Here is a 12,378-nt window from a genome sequence, read left to right as displayed (position 1 = left end):
GCCATTGCAGGGTTCTCATGATCATAAGCTTCTTCTTCAGAAGATGCCTCTTTAGTACTGTTGGATGCATTTTGCCATCCATTCAGACTTTGAGAAATCATGTTGACTTGCTGAGTCAACATTTTGTTCTGAGCCAATATGGCATTCAGAGCATCAATTTCAAGAACTCCCTTCCTTTGAGGCGTCCCATTACTCACGGAATTCCTCTTAGAAGTATACATGAATTGGTTATTTGTAACCATGTCAATGAGTTCTTGAGTTTCTGTAGGCCTTTTCTTTAGGTGAATGGATCCACCTGCAGAATGGTCCCGCGACATTTTAGAGAATTCAGATAGACCATAATAGAATATACCCAAAATGGTCCACTCTGAAAGCATATCAGAAGGACACCTTTTGGTCATCTGCTTGTATCTTTCCCAAGCTTCATAGAGGGATTCACCATCTTTTTGTTTGAAGGTCTGAACATCCACTCTAAGCTTGCTCAGCTTTTGAGGAGGAAAGAATTTAGCCAAGAAGGCTACGACCAGCTTATCCCATGAGTCCAGGCTATCTTTAGGTTGTGAATCCAACCATATTCTAGCTCTGTCTCTTATAGCAAAGGGGAAAAGCATGAGTCTGTAGACTTCAGGATCTACTCCATTAGTCTTAATAGTCTCACAGATCCTCAAGAACTCAGTTAAAAACTGGTAGGGATCTTCTAATGGAAGTCCATGAAACTTACAGTTCTGTTGCAGTAGAGCAACTAGTTGAGGTTTCAGCTCAAAATTATTTGCTCCAATAGCAGGGATTGAGATGCTTCTTCCATCAAACTTGGAAGTGGGTGTAGTATAATCACCAAGCATCCTCCTTGCATTATTATTTTTGGCTGCCATCTCCTCTTCTTTTTCGAAAATTTTTGTAAGGTTGTCTCTGGATTGTTGTAATTTAGCTTCTCTTACTTTCCTCTTCAGAGTCCTTTCAGGTTCAGGATCTGCTTCAACAAGAATATTCTTGTCCTTGCTCCTGCTCATATGAAAAAGAAGGGAACAGAAAATAATAATAGGGATCCTCTTTACCACAGTAGAGAGATTCCTTTATGTTAGTAGAAGAAGAAGGGAATAGAAGAAGGAAAAGAATGAAGAATCCAAACACAAGGGTGAAGATAGGTTCAGATTCTTGAGATGAAGAGACGTGTTAGTAAATAAATAAATAAATAGAACAAGATGAGGGAGAGAGAATTTCGAAAATAAATTTTGAAAAAGAGTTAGTGATTTTCAAAAATTAAGAAAGGAAAAATAATTAAATTAAAATTTAAAACAATTAATTAATTTTAAAAAAAGAATTTTAAAAAGGAGGGAGAAATTTTTGAAAATTAGAGAGGGAAAAGTAGTTAGGTGATTTTGAAAAAGATAAAATATAGTTAAAACAAACAAAAAGTCAACTAGTTAGTTGAAAAAGGTTTGAAATTTAATTTTGAAAAGATAAGAAGTTGGAAGATATTTTGAAATCAAATTTTTGAAAAAGATAAAATTTTGAAAAAGATATGATAGAAAAGATATTTTTGAAAAAGAATTTAATTTTTAAAATTAAAATTTAATTACTTGACTAACAAGAAACTAAAAGATATGATTCTAGAATTTAAAGATTGAACATTTCTTAACACGAAAGTAACAAACTTCAAATTTTTGAATCAATCACATTAATTGTTAGTAAAGTTTCGAAAATTATGAATTAAAGATAAGAAAAAGATTTTAAAATTCAAATTAAAAATTTTCAAAAAATAATAAGAAAAATGAAAAAGATTTGATTTTTGAAAAAGTTTTGAAAAGATAAGATTTTTAAATTTGAAAATTTGACTTGACTTATGAGAAATAGCTATGTTTTAAAATTTTTTTGACTAAGTCAACTCAAATTTTCGAAATTTATGAGAAAAAAAAGGAAAAGATATTTTTTATTTTTGAATTTTGAATGATGAGAGAGAAAAACACAATTATGACCCAAAACTTGAAAATTTTGGATCAAAACACATGATGCATGCAAGAACACTATGAATGTCAAGATGAACACCAAGAACACTTTGAAGATCATGATGAACATCAAGAACATATTTTTGAAAATTTTTTAATGTAAAGAAAACATGCAAGACACCAAACTTAAAAATCTTTCATTTTTAGACACTATGAATGCAAAAATGCACATGAAAACATCATACAACACAAAACAAGAAAATTTAAAGATCAAACAAGAAGACTTATCAAGAACAACTTGAAGATCATGAAGAACACTATGAATGCATGAATTTTCGAAAAATGTAAGAACAAGATGAATATGCAATTGACACCAAACATAAAACATGACACAAGACTCAAACAAGAATCACAAAATATTTTTGGTTTTTATGTTTTTATGATTTTATGATTTTTTTGTATTTTCTTTTATTATTTTTTTCGAAAAAACATATAGGAAAAAGAAAATAATAAATTCAAAATTTTTAATAAGAATTCCAAGAATCTTTCAATGTTAGCCTAAAGCTCCAATCCAAGGGTTGGACATGACTTAATAGCCAGCCAGCTTTAGGATATAAATCAGACATACAACAGCTGATATTTCAATTAACTTGCCTCTATGCTAATGATTGGAAGCCTCAGTCCAAAAGAATTTGGATATGGCTTTACAGCTAGCCAGGCTTCAACATGTTACTATGAAACTCTAGAATTCATTTTTAAAAATTTAGAATAATTTTCGAAAATAAAAGGAAAAATTTTTTTTGAAAGAATTTTGAAAAATATTTTTTTTTTGAACAAAAAGAAAATTACCTAATCTGAGCAACAAGATGAACCGTCAGTTGTCCAAACTCGAACAATCCCCAGCAACGGCACCAAAAACTTGATAGGCAAAATTGTGATTTCTGATAATGGCATTCATGTTCGTTCTCTCCCTGGTAATGGCGCCAAAAACTTGGTGCATGATACCATGGTCCAAACATAACTTCACAACTTCGCACAACTAACCAGCAAGTGCACTGGGTCGTCCAAGTAATAAACCTTACGTGAGTAAGGGTCGATCCCACGGAGATTGTTGGTATGAAGCAAGCTATGGTCATCTTGTACATCTCAGTTAGGAGGATAATAATGGGTTATGTAGTTTTCGAATAATAATAATAAATAAACAGAAAATAAAGATAGAAATACTTATGTAAATCATTGGTGGGAATTTCAGATAGGCGTATAAAGATGCTGTGCTCCTTTTGAATCTCTGCTTTCCTACTACCTTCATCAAATCCTTTTTACTCTTTTCCATGGCAAGCTGTATGTTGGGCATCACCGTTGTTAATGGCTACATCCCATCCTCTCAGTGAAAATGGTCCAAATGCTCTGTCACAACACGGCTAATCATCTGTCAATTCTCGATCATGTTGGAATAGAATCTATTGATTCTTTTGCGTTTGTCATCACGCCCAACAATCGCGAGTTTGAAGCTTGTCACAGTCATTCAATCCCTGAATCCTACTCGGAATACCACAGACAAGGTTTAGACTTTCCAGATTCTCATGAATGCCGCCATCAATTCTAGCTTATACCACGAAGATTTTGATTAAGGAATCCAAGAAATATGCACTTGGTCTAAGGTAGAACGGAGGTAGTTGTCAGTCACGTGTTCATAGGTGAGAATGATGATGAGTGTCACGGATCATCATATTCGTCATGGTGAAGTGCAACGAATATCTTAGAACAGGAATAAACTGAATTGAATAGAAAATAGTAGTAATTGCATTAAAACTCGAGGTACAACAGAGCTCCACACCCTTAATCTATGGTGTGTAGAAACTCCACCGTTGAAAATACATAAGTGATGAAGGTCCAGGCATGGCCGAATGGCCAGCCCCCATGAACGTGATCAATAGTCTCCTAAGATGAATAATGGAATAAAACCAAGACCAAAGATGTGGTCAAAAGACCGAATGGTCAAAGACACCCAGTACAATAGTAAAAGGTTCTATTTATACTAGACTAGCTACTAAGGTTTACAGAAGTAAGTAATTGATGCAGAAATCCACTTTCGGGGCCCACTTGGTGTGTGCTTGGGCTGAGCTTGAGCTTTACACGTGCAGAGGCTTCTTTTGGAGTTGAACTCCAAGTTGTAACGTGTTTTTGGCGTTCAACTCTGGTTCGTGACGTGTTTCTGGCGTTTGACTCTAGAATGCAGCATGAAACTGGCGTTGAGCGCCATTTTACATCATCTAATCACGAATAAAGTATAGACTATTATATATTTCTGGAAAGCTCTGGATGTCTACTTTCCAACGCCGTTGAGAGCACGCCATTTAGAGTTCTGTAGCTCTAAAAAATCTATTTCGAGTGCAGGAAGGTCAGAATCCAACAGCATCAGCAGTCCTTTGTCAGCCTTTTATCAGAGTTTTGCTCAGGTCCCTCAATTCCATCCAGAAAATATCTGAAATCACAGAAAAACACACAAACTCATAGTAAAGTCCAGAAATGTGAATTTAGCATAAAAACTAATGAAAACATCCTTAAAAGTAGCTAGATCCTACTAAAAACTACTTAAAAACAATGTCAAAAAGCGTATAAATTATCCGCTCATCACTATTCCTTCCAACGTTCCTACCGCTCGACCAACTGCTTGTTGAGCTTACTGCAAAGGTAGATCGATATGAGCGGCGGAATAAATGCCGATTTGCTTACATGAAAAAGCTCTGGGGTTGTGCTAACCCACCTATGGAGGATCCGGACACTTCAACATCCACTTCAGACCATAGTGAAGCAAGCTTTCAGGAGTTGGATGGTAGAAGTGCCGCTCCCAAGCCCATCTTGCGCCTTACCAGTAGCACAGAGGACCGTGCTAATTTTTAAGTGTGGGGAGGTCGTTCGACCGATCTCCGTAGCTAGCAACCCTTCTCTTTTCAACACCCAATTTTTATTTTTCTTTTTGTCAATTAGGATAATTTGCATTGCATGCCTAGTTTTTGTATTTGAACACTTTTTGCATGATAGTTGTCTCTTGCTAGGACTACTTGGTTAGGGTGATGAATTCTTTTCCAAGAAACTGTGTTTCAGGGCACCCTACCAATTTTGAAAATTTTTTTTGTGATAAACTTGCTTGAAGAATGTATTTTGGAACATGGTTATTGAGCTACGAACACACAAGCATGTGAGTTTTGAGCCCAGCTACGTGGTAACATCTTATAACCACTTATTTTCATTCTTGTGTGCATCGTTCTCCGTCTATGATTGTAATCCTTGCTTTGTTTGATTTTATATATCCGTTATTTTGTGTATGAATGCATTTACATGATTGAGGCCATCATTTCAATAGTCACTATCCCAAATAGCCTTAACCCTTTTATCTACCATTGCTAACCAATTTTGAACCCATGAAAACCCCTTCTGTTCTTTAATTTAGCACATCAAAACCCCCTAAGTGAAAAACAATAATGTTCTCGGATTTGGATATTTAATTAGCTTAGACGAGTGAGGATGTGTGTCATTCAAGTGGGAGGAAAACTTGGGAACTTAAGTAGATGTAAAAGTGTGTTTTTGTGTTTTTCATTGAAAATATTGGGAATTGGGAACATACTCATGTATTGAATGATTGAACTATACGCATTGGCACCATTGTACATGGTGCATGAAATTATGATCATCAACAATGGCGCCAAAGACTTGGTAGCGCTCTCAAACGTGAATCACACTTTGTCACAACTTCGCACAACTAACCAGCAAGTGCACTGGGTCGTCCAAGTAATACCTTACGTGAGTAAGGGTCGATCCCACGGAGATTGTTGGTATGAAGCAAGCTATGGTCATCTTGTAAATCTCAGTTAGGCGCATTCAAATGGTTATAATGGTTTTCGAAATTAATAATAAATAAAGCATAAAATAAATATAGAAATACTTATGTAAATCATTGGCGGGAATTTCAGATAAGTGTATGGAGATGCTTTGTCCCTATTGAATCTCTGCAACATACTGCTCTCTTACTTTCAATCCTTCATACTCCTTTCCATGGCAAGCTATATGTAGGGCATCACCATTGTCATTGGCTACATCCCATCCTCTCAGTGAAAATGGTCCAAATGCTCTGTCACAGCACGGCTAATCATCTGTCGGTTCTTGATCATGTCAGAGTAGAATCCATTGATTCTTTTGCGTTTGTCATCACACCCAACAATCGTGAGTTTGAAGCTCGTCACAGCCATTCAATCCCTGAATCCTACTCGGAATACCACAGATAAGGTTTAGACTTTCCGGATCCTCAAGAGTGGCCGCCAAAGGGTTCTAGCTTATACCACGAAGATTCTGGTTAGGGAATCCAAGAGATACTCGCTCGTTCTAATGTAGAACGGAAGTGGTTGTCAATCACGCGTTCATGGGTGAGAATGATGATGAGTATCACAGATCATCACATTCATCATGTTGAAGTGCAGTGAATATCTTAGAATAAGAATAAGCCGAATTGAATAAAAGATAGTAGTACTTTGCATTAAAACTCGAGGTACAGCAGAGCTCCACACCTTTAATCTATGGTGTGTAGAAACTCCACCGTTGAAAATACATAAGTGATGGTCCAGGCATGGCTGAATGGCCAGCCCCCATAAACATGATCAAAGGATCATAAGATAATCCCAAAATAATCCAAAGATGTCTAATACAATAGTAAAAAGTCCTATTTATACTAGACTAGCTACTAGGGTTTACAGAAATAAGTCTAAGTGCAGAAATCCACTTTCGGGACCCACTTTGGTGTGTGCTTGGGCTGAGCTTGAGCTTTACACGTGCAGAGGCTTCTCTTGGGGTTAAATGTTGAGTTGTAACGTGTTTTTGGCGTTTAACTCTGGTTTGTGACGTGTTTCTGGCGTTTTACTCCAAAATGCAGCATGGAACTGGCGTTGAACACCAGTTTGCGTTGTCTAAACTCGAATAAAGTATAAACTATTATATATTGCTGAAAAGCCCTGTATGTCTACTTTTTAACGCAGTTGAGCGCGCGCCATTTGAAGTTTTGTAGCTCCAGAAAATCTATTTCGAGCGCAGGGAGGTTAGAATCCAACAGCATCAGCAGTCCTTTGTCGGCCTCTTATCAGACTTTTGCTCAGGTCCCTCAATTTCAGCCAGAAAATACCTGAAATTATAGAAGAACACACAAACTCATAGTAAAGTCCAGAAATGTGAATTTTTCATAAAAACTAATAAAAACATCCCTAAAAGTAGCTAGATCCTACTAAAAACTTCCTAAAAACAATGCCAAAAAGCGTATAAATTATCCGCTCATCAGTACATAATTCTTCAAAAGAGAAAAAGCAAAAGAAAAAGAAGTGTAAGAAAATAAATGTAAAAAAATAGAAAAACAGAAGAAACAAAAATATAGAAAAAGAAAACAATAAAAAGGGGATAAAAATGGCCCATGGCGAAGCTAACAATAACCAATGCATATGGATTGTGAATTAAAAGAGAAATGCATGAGTATGTGAGAAGTAAATAAGTGGGTAGTTAGGTCGTGTATTAGAATTGCATAGGTTGTTGTATATGTTAGGTGAGAGCTTAGACTAATCAAATATGCAAATTTTAAGCTCACTTAGCCATATATGCATCATTACCCTTACCCTAGCCCCATTACAACCGAAAATAAGACCTCATGATGAATGTACGCATGCACCGAATAATTGTTGATTGTTAGATGAAATACAAATCTTGGAAAGCATGATTAGAGGAGGATTGAGTGACAAACCCCATACACTTGAGCGAATAGAGCGGATACACTTCCGGTGAGGGTTCGATGCTCAACTCCTTGTTCCCGGCTTTCACAAGCTTTCTTCTTGCAAGTTATGTGCATTTCATCTTGATATTTGAATTGGTAGAGTTCATGAGTATTATATTACATTAGCCCTATTCGTTCATGTATGATTCTTGGGGGTTGATTCACCTTTGACCAAGTAGATAGGAACATGTGCATTAGTGGTATTCATGTAGGAAAATTGCATCTCATAAAACCCCATTCTCCTATGATCTTTGGTTCTTTTTATGTTAAGCATGAGGACATGCTTAATTTAAGTGTGGGAAGGTTTGATAAACCCCAATTTTATGGTTTATCTTATGTAGTATTTGGGGGGGGGGTTTTATCGATATTTTCCACACTTATTCATATAAAATGCATGGTTGTGTTTCCTTGCTTATTTTGCCTCATGGTTGAAAACATGCTTATTTGACCCTAAAAATGCTATACTTTGATTCTCTTCTATTGCCATTCGATGCCGTGATACGTTTGTTGAGTGATTTCAGAGTTTATAGGGTGAAAATGGCCTAGAAGATGGAAAAGGGAGCATGCATAAGTAGAAGGAGACATGGAAAATGGAGCTTCAGAGAATTGGCTGCGATGCACACGCGTGGATGACTGATAAACCACTATTTTATGGTTTATCTTGTGCTCAATTGAGTGGTTTTTATCAAACCTTTGCACACTTATTCATACAAATTGCATGGTTTTGTAATTCCTTTCTAGTTTTGTTCTATGGTTGAAAACTTGCTTCCTAAGCCTCTAATTTGTGTATTTTAATTCCCCTTTCTACCATTCGATGACGTGATCTGTGTGTTTAATGATGTCAGGCTTTATAGGGCAGGAATGGCTTGGAGGATGGAGAGAAAGCTTGCAAAAATGGAAGGAGCCCAAGAAATAAAGGAGACAATCAGCAAGAAGTGACGCTGAAGAGAAAACTTTTGCGTGGTCTAGAATTCAGAATAAATTCCCGTTGCAAGTATAGTTTCTAAACCAAAACAAGTCCTTTCTTACAAACGTTTGGTTGTCACAATTAACAAACCCCTTTGGAATTGATAACCGAAGTATTTAAACCTCGGGTCGTCTTCTCAAGGAATTGCAGGGAGGTGTGTTTTATTATTGGTTATAGAAAATAGTGTTTTTGGGGTTTGAAAAGGTTTTGAACAAGAGAAAAGGATTGCAGGGAATTAATAAATTAATAACGAAATAATCTCTTGGCAAGGTATGAAAACTAGAAGTCCTATCCTAGTTATCCTTATCAATGGTGATGAGAATTATATTTTTGCTACCACTTAGTTAACCTTTGCTAAATAAAGGAAGGTCAAGTGGACTAATCAGTTTGATCCTCAGGTCCTAGTCAATTCCTAAGGAAATACTAGAGTTATTGGAATGCGATTCGATTAGCGAAAATAACAATTATCAATCACAATGAGTTTGATAACTCAAGAGTTACCAATTAATCAACCAAAGCCAATAGTAAATAATCTAAATAAAAAATAGGGAAAAGCAATCATGAGTCTGAAATACCTCAATTTATATCAAATAAAGAAAATCATAACATGAATGGTCATTAAACAAATAAAAGAGAAAATAAATAAATAAGAACATTAAACCTAAGATGAAGAAGAAATATTCCTAAATTCTAAAAATCCTAATCCTAAATCCTAAGAGAGAGGAGAGAGCCTCTCTCTCTCTAAAACTACATCTAAAAACTAAAATTATAAATTATGATCTGATCTGAATTATCCCTTTCATTCCTCTACTTTGCAGCTTTTAATATGTGTTTTCTGGGCTTGAAACTGGGCCGAAAATAGCCCAGAATTCGCTGGTTATGAAATCTGACACGCTGATTTTCGCAGATGCGACGCGTCCACGTGGAGCGCGTGTTCGCGTTACCTAAATGTACGGCCACTATAGAGAATTATATATCAAATTGAAGCCCCGGACGTTAGCTTTTCAACGCAAGTAGAACTGCATTATTTGGACATCTGTAGCTCAAGTTATGATCATTTTAGTGCGAGAGGGTCAGGCTGACAGCTTTGCAGTTCCTTCAACTTCTTGTATTCCTTCCACTTTTGCGTGCTTCCTTTCCATCCTCTAAGCCATTCCTGCTCTGTAATCCCTGAAATCACTTAACACACATATCAAGGCATCTAATGGTAATAAGAGAGGATTTAAATAAAAGAAAATAAAAGCCAAAGAAGCATGTTTTCAATCATGGTACAAAATCAGGAAGGAGAATGTAAAACCATGCAAATCATATGAATAAGTGGGCAAAGGCTTGATAAAAACCACTCAATTGAGCACAAGATAAACCATAAAATAGTGGTTTATCAACCCCCCACACTTAAACAGTAGCATGTCCTCATGCTAAGCTCAAGAGAAGCTATAAAGGAGTGAAGAGGAATGATAGAGAGTATGCAGTGCAACCTATCTATGTGAATGCAACTACATGCAAAATAGTTCTACCTACTTGGTTAAAAGTAAATAAGTTCTCTAAGACAAAAAATGATTCAAATTCCACTAATTCAAATCACACAATAAAAGACAAGTAAACTTGTAAATAGATAGCTCATGAAAGCAGGGAACATAAAATCAAGCATTGAACCCTCACTGGTAGTATATACGCACTCTAATCTCTCAAGTGTCTAGGGTCAATCACTCTATTCTTCTCTAATCATGCTTTCTAAAACTTTGTTCTTTATCTAACCAATCAACAAATATTTAATGTACCAATGCAAACATCATGAGGTCTTTTCAAGGTTGTAATGGGGCTAAGGTAAAGGTGAGGATATATGTATAAGGCTAAGTGAGCTAACAAAGTGAATCCTTGATTAGTCTAAGATCTCACCTAACATACATACTTTATATAATTTAAAATGCTTTACCTAGCTACTTAAATTTTTCTCACTTTTGTATTACACGCTCATGTATCAAACTTATTTTTGAATTTTGTCCCATGTGCATTGATTCTTTTTATTTTGCATTTGGGGTAATAATTTTTTTTGTATCCCCTTATTTAATTACTTAATATTTTTTTCTCTTTTTTTAATTATTTTTTTTCAATGCACATGGTAATTTAATTATTTTGATTTCACATGAGTATGCTTCCCAAATTTTCAAATAACGTATTCAATTCAATTCTCTACTTTTTTTCATCCATTGTTCCCATAAAATTCCTGATGAGCGGATAATTTATACGCTTTTTGGCATTGTTTTTAGGTAGTTTTTAGTAAGTTCAAGCTACTTTTAGGGATGTTTTCATTAGTTTTTATGTTAAATTCACATTTCTGGACTTTACTATGAGTTTGTGTGTTTTTCTGTGATTTCAGGTAATTTCTGACTGAAATTGAGGGAATTGAGCAAAACTCTTATAGGAGGCTGATAAAGGACTGCTGATGCTGTTGGAATCTGACCTCCCTGCACTCGAAATGAATTTTCTGGAGCTACAGAACTCCAAATGGTGCGCTCTCAACGGCGTTGGAAAGTAGATATCCAGAGCTTTCTAGCGATATATAATAGTCCATACTTTATTCGAGAATTGACGACGTAAACTGGCGCTCAACGCCAGTTTCATGTTGCTGTCTGGAGTAAAACGCCAGAAACACGTCACGACCCGGAGTTGAGCGCCCAAAACACGTTACAACTTGGCGTTCAACTCCAAAATTAGCCTCAACTCGTGGATAGATCAAGCTCAGCCCAAACACACACCAAGTGGGCCCCAAAAGTGGATTTATGCATCAATTACTTACTCATGTAAATCCTAGTAGCTAGTATAGTATAAATAGGATAATTTACTATTGTATTAGACATCTTGGGACGTTTAGTTCTCAGATCATGGGGGCTGGCCGCTCGGCCATGCCTGGACCATTCACTTATGTATTTTCAACGGTGGAGTTTCTACACACCATAGATTAAGGGTGTGGAGCTCTGCTGTACCTCAAGTTTTAATACAATTACTACTGTTTCTATTCAATTCTCTTTATTCCTATTCTAAGATATTCGTTGCACTTCAACTTGATGAATGTGATGATCCGTGACACTCATCATCATTCTCACCTATGAACGCGCGTGACTGACAACCACTTCCGTTCTACCTTAGGCCGGGCGCATATCTCTTGGATTCCTTAAACAGAATCTTCGTGGTATAAGCTAGATTGATGGCGGCATTCATGAGAATCTGAAAAGTCTAAACCTTGTCTGTGGTATTCCGAGTAGGATTCTGGGATTGAATGACTGTGACGAGCTTCAAACTCCTGAAGGCTGGGCGTTAGTGACAGACGCAAAAGAATCAAGGGATTCTATTCCAACTTGATTGAGAACCGACAAATGATTAGCCGTGCTGTGACAGAGCATTTGGACCTTTTTCACTGAGAGGATGGGATGTAGCCATTGACAACGGTGATGCCCTACATACAGCTTGCCATAGGAAGGAATGAAAGAACTGGAAGGAAGAAGTAGGAAAGTAGAAAAAGAAAGGGCACAGTATCTCCATACGCCTATCTGAAATTCCCACCATTAATTTACATAAGTATTTCTATCCTATTTTAATTATCTTTATTTTCTGTTTATTATTTATTATTATTCAAAAATCCATAATCAATTATT

General features: G+C 36.2%; 1 non-coding gene across 1 annotated transcript; it reads left to right on the top strand.

Annotated features, from left to right (window-relative positions):
• The first annotated feature begins 371 nt into the window (after positions 1 to 371).
• Positions 372 to 479, top strand: LOC112718902 (small nucleolar RNA R71). The gene has a single exon (XR_003161228.1). It is a non-coding gene; the product is annotated as a small nucleolar RNA R71 (small nucleolar RNA).
• Positions 480 to 12,378: the final 11,899 nt, after the last annotated feature.

The sequence above is a fragment of the Arachis hypogaea genome, chromosome 10 (genome assembly GCF_003086295.3).
Source record: "Arachis hypogaea cultivar Tifrunner chromosome 10, arahy.Tifrunner.gnm2.J5K5, whole genome shotgun sequence".
Classification (NCBI taxonomy): Eukaryota; Viridiplantae; Streptophyta; class Magnoliopsida; order Fabales; family Fabaceae; genus Arachis; species Arachis hypogaea.
The sequence above is the reverse complement of the archived record's forward strand: the minus strand, read 5'-3'. Positions and strand labels throughout refer to the sequence as shown.